Genomic DNA, 15,735 nt, shown 5'->3' on the forward strand with positions numbered 1-15,735 from the left:
AGAGAAAACAGTTAAACAGACTATCTACAGCGCAAGAATGAGAGATGAGCCTCCTCATCTTCAATGAATGATCTGCCACATAGAATCTTATAATTCCAAGCAGAAAATGTCAGAATGGGTAGGTTCTCTGCTTTTGCCCTGTTTGTTTTACCCCAATTCCCCAAATGTAAGAGAATTTTGAATATTTATATTTGGAGTACATTTAGAGTTCCTGTCATGTTAATGTATGAAAGAGAACTTTTACACACATATTGTTTACTATATGGAATGCAAAAAACTTTGAAGCTCAATATCTCAAAATCATTTAGAACGCAGATAGAACCTTATAATTCCAAGGTGATGAAATGTTGTCAGTAAGTCAAGATTGAGCAGGATAATCAATAACACCAATATGAAGTAGTTATTATAGTGTTAGGGGTGGGGCCGCTCTATTGCATCATTGTGCCACTTGTCTTAGCTCCGCCCAAAAAAACCTGAGCACCAAACTGGTAAACGCTGTTTAACAGTTTTCATAATTCAGTACTACATACTCCAGAGTCTTTGTAATGTGTCTGAGCTGTACATTTCTAAAATGTGTAATGTGCTTATTTTCCGAATTCTCTTTACCCTGACTTTAATTAAATAAATGCTTCATTTATTGTGGAGAGGACATCTTAAGCGATGAAAACTGAGGACATTTTAAGGGAATAAAGGTCTGGTTATATCGTGTGCCAAAAGATCAATGCAAAATGGTTTTTTATGTCATAATGAAATATTAGAAGAAGTTCCTAAATTTTGTTGTCCGAAGTTTTGTTAAGGTGTCAACGCACTGTTATCAGAAAAAAGTTTTCTATTTAGGTTATCTCTTTATAATACATAATGAATTCCAGTACAGTTGCTTTGATTAAAGCATGAACCAAGAAACACTAAATTCCTGCTGTTTTCGAAGTGTCATCTACATTAAGATACTTTTTTTTTTAGCCTGTGTAATGTTTATTGGGCGTCATGGTGGTACAGTGAGTAGCACGATCACTTGTAGAAGGTTGCTGGGTCAAGCTTCAGCTGGGTCAGTTGGCATTTCTATGTAGAGTTTGCATGTTCTCCCTGTGTTCACGTGGGATTTACATGAGTGTATGGGTGTTTCTTAGAGTTGGGTTGCTGCTGGAAGGGCATCTGCTGTGTAAAACATATGCTGGATAAGTTGGCGGTTCATTCCGTTGACCCCTGATTAAAAAAGAGACTAAGCTGAAGGGAAAATGAATGAACGAATAAATTATTATTATTAATAATAAATTGTTGTTGTAAATTTATATTGTTTAATTTCCTGAAGGTAAAGTAAGATTGTTCTTTTTTTTTTATATATATATATACACAGACACCAACGAGACTTCAAAATGCATTATGTACCTTTCTGGCTTATCGTGGTCTTGTTGTGTCAGCTACATCTTGTCTGGAGGCTTCGGGGTTGAGAAATGAATGACACTAGCGAAGAAATGGCAGGGACACATGTAATGGATAGGGGAGATGTAGATTAGAGAGGTCTAAGAATATGTCAGGTTCTTGAAAGTAAGACATAATCGACAAGGTAGTGAATCTTATTTATAGCCTTTCTTCGTATATGCATTTAAAAGGTGAAGAGAATGTGTTTCGGGTCTAATAATGAGGATAAATTGGAAAAAAATAAGTGCAAGCTTCACACATTAGATAAAGGCTGTATCAAGAGGAAATGAAACCACAGTTTTCTATTAGTTATCTATTCAAAGTTAGTTTTGTTTATTTTGTTTTTGTTTATTTATTCTGTTTATTTATTTATTCATAAATTTATACTTGATATCTTTGAGTTCCAATATTTTGTTAAATTTTGCATTAAAAGAAAATGGATCAGAATTGCTAGTTGCAAATAATTACTTTTTAATTTTATTTTATTAATTTATTTTATTTTACTTATTTTATTTTGTTTTATTTTAGTAATAAATTTATATTTGATATCTTGTTAAAGGTTGTATTAAAAGAAAATGGACCTGAATGGCAATTTATTTTATTTTATTTTATTTTATTTTATTTTATTTTATTTTATTTTATTTTTTTATTTTATTTTATTTTATTTTATTTTATTTTATTTACACTACCAGCCGAACCCAATCTGTAGCTTCACATGCATTCTCCCACCCTCTGACCCTTCTTTACAAGAAATATGATCTCAACACACATTATTATTCACGGTCTGACCTTTGGTTTCATTTTACCACAGCTCTGAAGGGTCCTCTGACACCACCCGCTGTAGTCCCATCAAATCTGCAAAAGAAAGACATTGATTTTCTAAACACACTCTAAAAGACTGTCTGGAATTGAAAGTCAGTGTTTGCCGTCACAGAACAGAGCCTGCCTCTCCTTTCAGTTAACACAAATGTGTTGGTTAAAAATCTCTGCACACAAGTTAATTGCTGTGTTGGCGCTCATTGGCCGGATGTATTGAGCCAGAAAACACTTGGCGGGTTTCTGTCTCTTGCTCTCTCTCTCTCTTTCCCCTTTTCATCGCCTTCATCTTTTGCGTTCGGATTACTTCGCTGACATAAAACAAATGACTACGAGTTGCAATCTGGGTGCAGCTGAGCCACTGTAGATTGATTTAAAGTGAATTGCTTTCATTTCTGCACTGACGACACGTCTCTGCTCGTGAACAAACTTCTCTAGAGAGGAAATGAGAAAATTGTAATCAATGCTGGAGTATCCGCAAGCAGACATTCATTCCTTTGGATTAGGGCAGTTAGAAGAAATTATACCTCGGGACAAACATCAGGAGAAAATATCTTGGCGGGAAGCAGTTTAGTGAGTCCGTGCTAACATTTTATTGAATGCCGCTTATTGCCTCTGACTTGAGCTGACGGACACTCCTCGCCATTCGACTGAAAGGCCGTTTTTATGTCCGATAAACGTTGGTACATTCGCCCTTGTGGGTGGAAAAACAGAGCCACACTTGTCTTCCAGAGACAGACCATTACTCCCTCATTGTTTGCTGAGCTTGTGCGTTGTAAATAATGTGCACCGGCTTCACAGTGTACTACACAAGGTCGCCACCGCCAATGAGAGCAGAACTTCGGTTGTGATAAGCCAATGGACTGAAACTCAGAGTTTATTTGTGCTGACATGCACTTGGATTGCTTGCCTAAAGTTTGATAGTCAGTAAAAACAGCAATCTGTGTCGTTAAGTGCCTTATTTGACTCATAAAACAAGATGTTCTGTGCAGAAAGGAATAAAAAAAGAAAGATTTGCTTGTAGGTTTTGCTGAATTGTTAGATTTAGAAGGGTTTTAGGTAGGAGTGTGGAATATGTGTGGGCTGTGTAAATGTTGCTTTAATGATGTGCGAATTGAAATGATAGATTTTGTCAAAGATTTTTTTTTTAATAAAACAAAACAATCAAACAAACAAGCAAAACAACTTTAAAAAAAGCACAGGTTGATAGTAAAAAAAAAAAAACACATTTACTGTTTTGTCAAAAAGACTGGTTAAATTAAAAGCATTAATTTATTAAGCTTATATCATAATTCACGGCATTAATAGCCATTAACTAACATTACTATCAAAATTAAATAGTTTATTACTTGTTAGTAACAAATAAGTTGGGCTTAAGTTTTGGGTAGGATTAATGATGTAGAATAACATCATACTGTATGATAGACAGAGAATTAGCAACTATAAGATATAGTTCAGTAACATCACACATGCAAGATTGACATTTTCCCAGATATCTACATTTTAACATGCACTGAAAAAAATTGTCTTCAAAATTGTGGCAAACAAATTATTTGTATTGAATTTAAACAGAAGTATCAAATTTGGTAATGGTAAAATTAATTTGTTTGTTTAAATTCAACCCAAATCATTTGTTTACAAATCCAAATCTAATTTATTGTTGTAAATCCAAGAAATCAGCTTTAAATATTTATTTTCAATGTGATCGCAATTGGATTTCTGAAGCAGTTTAACACATATGTAAATTTTGAGAGAATTGCATTTTGCTTGTTTTTTTTTTTTAATTTCATTTAATTTCATTTTTTTATTTATCAATAAACTTGTATTTGAAATAATAAAGTGAGTTCTAATATGTTGTTAAAAACGGACCTTTATTTATTTATTTTACAAATAAATGTATATTTGATACCTAAGTTCCAGTATTTTGTTAATGATTGTATCAAAAGTTTTGTCGACAAAAGTTGTCATAGCAGACCATTTGTACAATACTATGTTCTATTTCTAAAGAAATCTTTTTTTTCAAATTACCAAAACAGGCTGTCACTGATATTATCATGAAGAGAGTCACTTGTTTTTGTTTTTTTAATGAATCAGCTGTTTTGAATGAATCATTTCAATGAGTGATTAAATGAATCATTTTCTAAGACATGGACTTATCTCCAACTGACGGATTTGGAGTCACATTTGTTTGTCCATGACAAGCTGTAATCGGTCAAGCACACAAAACACACCAAACTAAATATTATTTATTATTAGTGACATGACATTTCCAATAAAATATTGATAAATTGATTAATTGGCAAATTTGTGAGCCCAGACTAGACAATTTAGGGCTATACAATCTTATCTGTTTTAAAAATATATTAATGTTTGCAGAATTTGAATTAAGGGAAAGTTGAAAAATGAAAGTTGAGTGAAATATATTTTTTGTTTTTCATACAGTGAAAGTATTATTAATATTCATATTTTTTTCCAAATCAAGCTGTGGATCAAAACAGCTGAATCTGTTTCATAATTTGCTTTGCAGTATATAAACATACTTTTCATTCAATAATATCATTGGCAAGTATTTATTTCCCCAACTATGTATTTGTTCCTCAGTTGAACCATTATGACACTCTGACCCAAAATGGAATTTAATTTTTCCATCTACTCATCATACCGTTTTTCTGTCACAGTGGCCTAAACTAACCTCTGAGCAGCTCTCTGTCCATAAGGAATGTTATGTCTTCCCATGCCGTAATTTTACCTCTGAGTTTATCACCGGTGACCCCAGCTCAGACGTTACCGCAGGGATTCATCTGCTGGCTGGCCGTAAATCAGCAGAGTGCTGGTGTCTACATCCTTATCTCTTCCAACAGTCCTCAGGGGAGGGTCCAAAGGCCGAGAAATAGATTAGCAAGCTGCTCTAAAAGCAATCTCTCCCCGCTTTCCTCGACAGTGTCGCCAGCTTTTGGTTTGTCTTGGAATCCGCAATGCAATTACAGCAAATTTGGCATTATGTACCTTCTCCATGGTGATAAATACGCAAGATGCTACATGTTGCCTCTAAACAGCTCTTGTGTGCTAGAAGTGCTGTCTGGGTTTTCTATTCCTTTATGTCTTTTTAGCAGCACAATTGCACCCCAGCTTACAATTTACATTTCAATTGCTTTCCATTTGTATGTTTTACAATTGAGCTCATCGCTCATGTGCAGCAGAAAAACTAAAGCAGCGCCCTGAGTATTTAACAGGCTTTAAAGTATGGTTTAGTACAAGTCTAGAGCAAGCAATGCATAGACCTTACTCGGAAGTGTTTCATTTTTAATCTCTGACAGGAATGAAAACAAGACTTTGAAGGATGGGAGTATAATGTGCTCAATTGATTGTTTTCCACCCTTCATTTTAAGGATGCAGAGATTGTTTAGCTGATGAAACATCTTCCTGGAAAATAAGTTTGAACCTTTCAAAGTTTTGAAGCTTTGAAAGTCACATTATCTAGAAGCTTTATTTTCCATCCTCATAAAATATGAGAAAATATTATTAAAAAATAATAACAAAGAAGTAGATTGATTACTCCATGGAGGAGCATGGAATTATAGGAGTTGTCCACTTCACCAAACTTATGGAGTTTAATAGAGTTGTGGTAAAAAATCATTCGAGAAATCATATCTACGTCAATTCTGAGATTTTTGAAAAGCATTGATATTCTGTTACGACTCTGAGCTTGGTTTTTAAGAGCAGATGACACTGTATGCTTTACAGACAGTCATATTTTGCTTGCCTCTAATTCTATACAAATACCACTTGAATCTAAAATAATCATTAATAATGTCAGGAAAGGTTTAAAGGAATTATAAGACTGATCTGTTTTTGCATTAATTTTGTAACATAAAAGATAACTTATATGACACACAAGCACTTCCTTATGAACATTCGAGTATATGGTTAAAAACTGCCCTAGAACGTCATCCTCTGTTAAAAAACGCTCAGAATTGATTTAATTGAGAATATACATTTTTTACATTTCGGGTTTCTCAGTAGCAGAAGTCATCATAGTTAAGTAAACTTGAATGGAAGATTACAACTTTTTTTTTTTTTTTACAACCCCATTTGCTGAAATAATAGATGAAAAACTTCACAATGGTGTTATCAATTCATTTTCTGTTTATTTATATAGCACTTTTATAAAGTAGATTGTGTCAAAGCCGCTTAACATAGAAGTTCTAGTAAAGTCCAGAAAAATCAAGACTTTCTGAAAATGGAAAAGATAGTGTGAGACTGAAAGCAACAACCTGAGAAGAGAACAACATAAAATGTACTGTCCTGTCCTGTAGGCTAATGCAGACAAATGTTGTGTAATGTAGGGCTTATAATTATTCAATCAACTAACATATTTAGCTAAATAACAAAGAATAGTTTTCTTCTGATTAGGCTATTCATATTGCTCACCTGTAATAAATACCTGCTATACCGATGCTTTTCTGGTCCATGCTTTCTCCTTCTTGGAAATGCCACATCAATATTGTGATTGTAACACATGCAAAACACCAGCGAAGAAACTTGACAAAGAGGTATATAAACACCTACTGACAACTAGCGTTTCAGAAGTGTTATTGCAGAGCAACAGAAACAGTGCACAGAAGTATAAATGCACGGCTATGTGCATTGCATACGCCAGGGGTGTCAAACTCAATTCCTGGAGGGCCGAAGCCCTGCACAGTTTAGTTCCAACCCTGCTCCAACACACTTACCTGTAGGGTAAAACAAGCCTGAAGGACTCAATTAGTTTGATCAGGTGTGTTTAATTAGGGTTGTGGGATAAGCCGATCGCTTGACGCAGAAGTATAAACCAGGCTTTAGAATCATCCTAACTTCCCCCTAACTCGTCAAACTCCCTTCTCACCTTTCTTTTGAGAGAGAGCCCCTCTGGCTTGAGGATCTTTTGAGCTCCCAGGACAGCATGCCAAATATGCTTTATTATCAGTCATCAGTTAGGGGTGAACTCTTGAATTGGCATAATGCCATAATTGTCTTAAGTATAATCGACTGATTCAGCAAAATCTTTGCCCTTTACTCAGGATTTGTATGGCATGTTTTGTCAGCTTATTTTATTATGTGAAATATGTGACAAAAAAAGTGTCCATATATCGGTGTGTATTTCCCCAGTAGGGGAGGAGTTTATGCAAGCACCCCTCTGACATTCTGGAATACTCTGGAGGTTTTAATGCTGTTTTTAACAGCACAATTCACACAACAGATGGAATGCTCTGAGTAGAATGTGGATGCTTATAATTCTGTCACCACTGGGAAATAACCAGATTTTAGTCTTTTTTTTCAGAATCATACAGATGTGGTTTACTTGAGGTCTAGGGTGATTGATTGGCATGCAATTTTTGTAAAAAAAAATCTGAGTCTAAATGTCATCTGCATCTCGCTGTGCATGCTGAGATAAATTAGATTCAATTAGAAATTCAATTAGACATGTTGTCATGGTGGCGCAGTGGGTAGCACGATTGCTTTACAGCAATAAGGTTGCTGGTTCGATTCTCGGCTGGGTCAGTTGGAATTTCTGTGTGGAGTGTGGGCATTTCTGCATGTTCTCCCTGTGTTCACGTGGGTTTCCTCTGGGTGAAATGACTAAAAAATGACTAAATTAACAAATAGATTAGACTTTTTTTTTGCCATTTCACCTAATTTCACTGAGATAGAATAATTTATTGTTTTGTTTTAAAGAATGAATTGTTTCACGATTATAGGCACAAATCTCTAATCAATAGCCAGAGTTTATTTCATTCCATACCTTCTACCCTAATTGTTTTCCTAGCTTTTGTAGAATTAAACATCAATACTTTAAAGAAATTGATATTAAATCGTAATGACCCTTTTTACATTATTCAGCACAATAATCTTTATTTATGGATGTATTGAACTAGCATTAGCATCATCCAGGACAGATCCACTCCCCTGCAGGTGGACATGTGTCTTTCTGACACGAGATTCGCCAGAACTGCTGAGCGGTTTGATTAGGAGATAAGTTATTCTGCAATTCAAATCATCCTCCTTCTGGGAAGCAGCACAAGCACTAATTCAATTCTCTCACCTTTACTTATTAATTTGCGTTCCATTTTTAAACAAGTGTGAGCATCTCATGTTTATTGATGCCACCTTTTTTGACTCACCAGAACGGGAGAATTAAAGGGCAAACTTGTAGGACCCATTAAGCGCTGATCAAAAATAAAAGAAAGTGTATTAACAGGCTCTCATTTTTGTTGGACGGCAATGTGAATGGAGTACAGTTTATTGTCTGCTTTAAAATACAAAACTTTTGGCACTGATGTAGGATCAGTATGGTCTCCAGTGTTTTTTTTTTTTTTTTTTTGGTTGAGATAAACTTTATTTATGCAAACACTAACACATTTTGTACCCATTTAACAGCGTTTCACCCTCAAATGGCATGGCAGTTTGAGCTCAAGTGAGATTAATACAGACAACGAGACGTCATGGGTGGCAGAGGTCAAATGTGAGGCTGTGGATTCACCATTAGGAGTAATTTGTGCAACATTACAGCCATATGAAGCTTTGGTGCAGATGGTCTTTTAATGGGCATGTGTCTGTCATTATAAAAGCGGCAGCCCAAAAGTAGGAGTGGCTGCTAATTCACATTCTCAATCAAACATAGCTTTCCAATGGCCGTTAATGGTTGCATAGGTGAACCACTAATGGTCAATTATCAACCATGAAACACATAAATTTAGTCCATCCATTTGTATAGACATGGATTTGGATATTCTTTGACTGACTTTATATGTGTGTACTTGTAGAATCTTAAAAAAAAAAACTGTCATTAGAAAAATATTCTCAATAATTAGAACAATAATTAGATTTTGCTTTCATATTTAATGAGATGATTTGGAAAAACTTAATTAATGACACTTTCATCAGGACTAGAGCAAGTAAGTTGTTCACCATCTGCATTTTAACTCCAGTTTTATGATTGACTGGTAAATTCAAAAACATATTTAGTCAAAAGCTGTTTCGGTGGGTGTTAGATAGCTTCGAAACATAATTTTGTGATTTTTCAACATGTTTGCAAACAAATCAGCGTCCACCTTTAACCCATTCACACATTTCCTGCCATAATGACACTGATTTCACAGTCAACAAGTGTGAGGACATAAAAAAAAACTGTTATTGATTGATGCAGTTTGATATTAAACAGCAAAACTAAAAGCTCATTTAGATGGTAATTGCTTCACATGGCATCGTCATATAATTTCAACATTTACAGATGCTAGTCAGTGATTTTATTGCTGTTTGAATAGGAAATGTCAGTGTTTGTCTCCCACCTCACTGGAGAAATTGGCCAGCCAAATTGCCCACTGTTTTATGACAAGCGTGTGGTAATTTACTACCTGTCCAAATTGTCTTTTATTAGTTTACACAGAGCACTGGAGGAATTTATCATTTATGAATCTGTTTTGACCGCTGATATGTCCCGCATGGCTGCGGTTTGACGTCTCTGCAGGTAATGAGTATTTGGACATTTGGCACAAAGGATGCTTGTTTCAGAGAGCATAAAATTGACAAATTGCCCTGTACGGAATTCAAGAATCACTTTTGAACCCATGATGGTTGAAAGAGATAAGCACTGTGGTGTCTTGTGGCAGTTGACATAGATGCAAATGCAATTCAGTTGCTGTTCTGGTCAAAGTAGTAGGCGTGCAACAGACCCGAGGCTTGGGGCTCTATGTTCATGATCTAGGTGCACTTCTGCTATTTTAAGGACGGAAAAATAAGCTCTATGCCCTGGCATGTGGTCTAACAGGATTGTGCTTATTTTCCTAATGACTTATGGGTGTGTTTTGAGCATGTGCACAACCATTAAACCAATCGGGGTCTTATCAAACATTTCCTTTAAGAGTCAGGTGCGATTTGCCATAGCGCATTTGCTATATACATGGAGGTCTTTGTAGAAGGAAAAATGCTTTACAAGCGATAAAATAGTTAAACCATTTGCTGCGCGAGGAAAAAGAATGAGCCTCCTCCATTCCGCCTCTTTACTTTTTTTACTTTACTTTTGCACTTTACTTTCATGGAGTAAGGAAACGGTGTTGTATGTACTCGATTGAATAAATCCATTATCCTACATATTTAATTTCATTTGCTAAGCACAAAGATTTGTTTCAAAACTATTTCCAAATTTTGTTCTAATTTTCAGCAAACAAATTATTGAACAATAACAACTAAGTGTGGTCAAAAAACAGAGTTATATTCAAACAAACATCATATTCTTATGCCCCATATGGTCATGCACATATCTCCAAAACCCAACAGGTGGTCAAATCTAAACTTGTTTGTATTAAAATAATAATAAATATGCATATAATAAATAATAATGATAATTCTAATAACATTATACAAATCAAAATTGTCATGAATAAACTAAAAAAAAGCTCAGAGGTGAAGAAAACATGGAGGCAGTGTTTTTATATTTATGTAATAAATAATTTGTTTTGTAACATTTTAATGCTTTTTTATATGTAAAGATATTTATGTATTGCTGTACATTCTGTGTGTATTAAGCAATGTGTAAGCTTTTGGACCCACATGGCGTATAACTAACACACTCTGCGCTGGACTTAAGACCAGCTTTTAGTTGGTCAGTGGCGCAGTCTATTTCAGTTCCTCAAAATAGCAACGCACCAACAATGCACCTTAACACGCCTCCTTTATAGACCAGCACACCCATGAGTCCACAAAGTGGCGCATATGGATTTGCTATTTAAACAACGTGGCGCAAAACATAATTACTGTTTTACTGGTCTGAAAATACTGCACATTACAGCAAACACATCATGCGCCATATTGCGCCATGGTGAATGTTAGGACCCTTGGTGTATATTGGTGACTTACATTATTGCTTTTTAAGTCACAAATTTGATTCTTTTTTTATCAAATTTGAATTTCAGACAACTCAAAAGTAACAAAACTGTAAATCTATTCAAGTAGCGCATACTGCCACCCACCCCACCCCCCTAGCACAACCTCACACATACACAAAATAATCAAGTGGGAATAAATATATTGTGGTCACGTAATGCACGGATCCAATATACTAATACATACTAATACACTAATATCTTTTTTTTTTCGGCTTAAAGCAGATTGTCCTCTTTTGTGCTGTTGTGCATGTAAATGGTTTGAAGATGATTTCAACTTGCGTGACACTGCGGATGGGGATTATAATTTGCAATTAATATCCACATCACATGCATCCCCAACCATGGGGGCCCTGTCTATATGGATTATGAATCAACAATGATCCATTACATCCTTACAGTGTATTATCAGCAAAGTAAATCAGATTTAAAGCTTATTTTTCTGGATTTTCTTTTTATATGTGTTTTTTTTTTCTTTTATAAATAGCTAAAAATTATTTGTACTGCTTATAAGTAAACCTTTAGAAAAAAAAAGATAACAACATTCGTTGTGTTGTATACATGATGGCAGCTTTATGTAATCATCCTCCCTGTCATCATGCAAGTTAAGTGGCACCCAGATATTTGTTTTATCAGGCCAGAACAAGGCAGAAGTTCTTTTTTTTACATATTTAATTCTGAAGGTGCCGGTATTATCCATTTTTCAACAGCTTTTAAGAGAAGGGTATAAACGGAGGTCGAAACTAGCTCAAAGTGGGACTTGAGCTCCAAGTGAGCTGTACAAAACTGGAGTTTTTATTTAGTCCAATAATGTGCTTTATGAATCACTACACCTACAGTACCCCGATTCTAAACCCATCTTCACAGTAATCTGTTGTGTTTTATTAACGTCTACACCTACCCCAACTCTAAAATCAACCTCACAGCTACCTGATGTGTTTGTTAATGTCTACTCCACCTACAATACATAAACTAAGCCTGCATGTGGCGTAAGTCTCTTCCATTCGGAGGTCATCCAACCTAATTCCAGTCATAAATGACATTGCTACATTTAAAAAATCAGTACATTACTGTGGCCATTTCATTGAACTGATTTCCTCATCATTTTCCTAATATGATCCCACTTTGAAAAATAAGGATTTACTGGCTTATGACATACCAAATCCCTTCTGCAGTAGCGAGTCCCTTTAGATCCATGCAACAGATAAGTTTAAGAACACTGTTTTTCATTTAAACACTCATGGTATTTGACAAGCCCAAGCCTACATATAACGGGCCAGGCTTATTGTGTTCCCTTATCAACCCTAGATCCTGCTGTTGAGGGATTCTGGCAGATTGAGTAGATATCTACAAAACCCACCTGAGATGAGATGTAACAAGTTCTTGTCGGCTGACTTTTTTTTTTTTTTAAGTCTCTGAGTTACAGCTCCTTGTCTTATAAATCCCTTGTGTTCCAGGAAATTCCGGATTCACCTTGACAGACAGTATCCAGTGACATTCAGATCTTGTTGAGTGTGTTTTAGTATGGACCACAATGCCTTCTATAGAAGTGTCAGTAAAAAGGAGAGACCTGTCACACATGTGGATGTATGCACGCACACACACATACACTCACACACAATCTCAGAACAGTCCCTAGGGCACCACTGCATAGAAATAAATTTCCCCTGCACCTCTGCCAGGAGTAGTGGTAGCTTACGCTAGAATAATCGCAGCATTCCTCCATCCCTCTCCTTTCTTGCATTAAATAACAATCTGTTATTGCTTCATTAATGTGTTAAAAATGGGAATTGATTTTGTCTTTTGGCTGCTCAAATAAGCCAAGCCAAATTAAGTCTGTAATAGGTCTATGGATGAGGATCTTATTTGGGGTAGGGGCCCAGAACAGGATATTACGTGTGAAAAGAATAACAAGAACAGGTGAAATGCAGTTTTACTTTTTTTTTTTTTCTGGATGGTAAATTAAAACATCTTATTTGCCATCCAAAATGAAAGTCTGAGCTTGATTTATGTAACAGCCATATGGCCATATTAGGCATATTAGGATTCCTGTAATGGACTCTTTACTGGCCTTCCCAAAAAGACAGTCAGACAGTTGCAGCTCATCTAGAACGGGATCCTGCGGCCAGGATTCTAACCAGAACCAGAAAATCAGAGCACAACACACCGGTCCTCAGGTCTTTACACTGGCTCCCAGTTACATTCAGAATAGATTTTAAAGTCTTCTTACTTGTCTAAAAATCACTAAATGGCCTAGGACATCAATACATTACAGATAGTCTCACTAAATACAAACCTAATCACTCAGATCTTTAGGATCATATAAACTAGACATTTCTGAAATGGTTCAGTCAAAGCAGGGTGAATCGGCCTTCAGCCACTACAGAATCAGCTGGAATCAGCTTTTAGAACTGATCAGATGTGCTCCAACATTATGTACAGTACATTCAAATCAAGACTGAAAACACATCTTTTTAGTTGTGCCTTTACTGAATAAGCACTGTGCTTAGTATCCTGCTTAAAAGTCTGTTAATATCTTTAACTGTACTTTTTGGGAGCAACTTAAACAATTGAAAGTTTGTTGACTGTTTATTCGGTCGGTTGGTTGACTGTTTGATTGGTTGTATGGACTTTTATTTTGTTTTATTTTCTGTGCTAGTATCTTAACTCAGTTTCTTAAAAATAAATAAATAAATAAAAACAGCTCTGTATAACAGAAATAAAATGAAATAAAAAAAGGAAATTAAAATGGAATCAAATCATTTGAGTTCATGAACTGAAGCCTGATGTTTACATGATTGCTAATTAAACTGATCAGATCACTGTGTGCATCTGTATGCCACAGGCTTCAAATCTTCTGATGTGCACACAGGGCACCACATATATTATCCCCTTTTTATTGCACCATTTCACAAAGAACATTTTAGATTGACACAGCAGTCATACATTAAATTTCACAAAAAAATATCAGCATTTTCATGCTTTGGGTATGACATGAATTTTACATTTTTGCTCATTCACAAAAGCTTCCAGTTTTCTATTTAAATTCAACCAAATGCTTACATGTTCTGTCACCTTCTCAAACTGATTGAAGCACACCTACACTGATGTGTTCTGGTACTATCTGGAAGGATATTTGATGTGATTAGGCTATGGGGAATTGTGTGCATATTAAAGTCACAATTTGTCATTTTCGCCACTAGAGGGCATGTATTCACAACAAACAAGGCACTGTTTGATCACCCCTTGAGAGAGTGTGGAATCATGGCCTTCAATACTTTCTTTGTGAGTTCTGCAAGAGGCATGTTCATGGATTAGCTATGAATATTCAAATCATATTATCATGGTAGTATGAAGCAGAATAAGGCTGAAACCATCAAAGAGAAATGAGAGCACTGACGGCAAGTGTGACGTGGCATGAAAGCAGTTGAGCTTTATTATACAACAGTTGACGCTTCTGGTTCTTTTGATTGTAATCATGTGGGGAAGAAGCAGAGCTGTTTTATCTTACTAAATACATCTTAAGTTCTGTTATGTGCAGTCTAATAAAGCACACAACATATTAAAGTGTCTGATGTTTTCCTGTTTTCTATAAAACTGGAAATTGTGGGTTTGTGATGTTATTAGCATAATGACACAGGACATGGTCCATGTCACAAGTTAAAATGGCTTATTTCACCGGATTTGAACATTCTTTGAAACATTTGGAATAATGTTAGTACATAAGTAAAAAATATATATATTCAAAAAATAAAAATATTAAAGAGTTCTAGTGTTCTTTTGGATATTTGAATGGAAATATCATATATATAGTGTGCCTTAAATGCATATCTCTTTTATTAGCTCAATTATACATATTATATAACATATTATATATTATATTATATATAATATATATATATTATATAACATATATAACATTATATAATATATTTTACTATTATAAGATCTTGTTATATTGGTTTTCATGCACAAGCTGGTGCTGTAGAGTATTTCCTTAAGGCAATGCTGTTTTTTTCACAAGTAGACTATTTTAAGGCTCTATATGGTGTGTTTGTAAGAGGAATATCAACAACAGAGGGAAAATAAATGGCCATTTTTATAGGGGTCAATGTTTTTCAACTCTGAAAGGTTGAGTAAACACTCGCTCAGCAAAGGACATGTGCATTAGACAGTGGATTCAAGCACAAACTTTGTTTTAATGCTTTTGTTACGGAAGGAAACATTTGTCCATTTTGGAGAACTAAAGAGAACTAAATTTAAAGCCATTTACTTTGTATTATTTATGTGTTCCCTCAGATGTTTCCACCAGATAGATATTGCGTGTGTGTTTGTGTGTGTTGTGAGATGATACAGCAAAAATGCTGTCCCAAAGAAAGAAAGAAAAACAGGAAAGTGGATTTTATGTCTTTCATTTTTGATGACATTGTGCACTTTTATTTATTTATGTATTTATTTATTTTTAAAATAACCATCTGATGTTTGAGATTATATGCAAAAACAGACTAAAAGGAGGTGTTTGTAAAACTGATCTAATCTGTACTATACCATACTATACTACACTTTAATACACTATACT

At 35.0% G+C, this 15,735-nt stretch overlaps 1 protein-coding gene across 5 annotated transcripts in view; it reads left to right on the plus strand.

Annotated features, from left to right (window-relative positions):
* The window catches only part of nrg3a (neuregulin 3a), a 600,385-nt gene that overhangs the window by 118,401 nt on the left and 466,249 nt on the right, over positions 1-15,735 (plus strand). The window lies entirely within an intron of this gene.

This window comes from Danio rerio, chromosome 13 (assembly GCF_052040795.2).
Source record: "Danio rerio strain M-AB ecotype USA chromosome 13, GRCz13ab, whole genome shotgun sequence".
Lineage (NCBI taxonomy): Eukaryota > Metazoa > Chordata > Actinopteri > Cypriniformes > Danionidae > Danio > Danio rerio.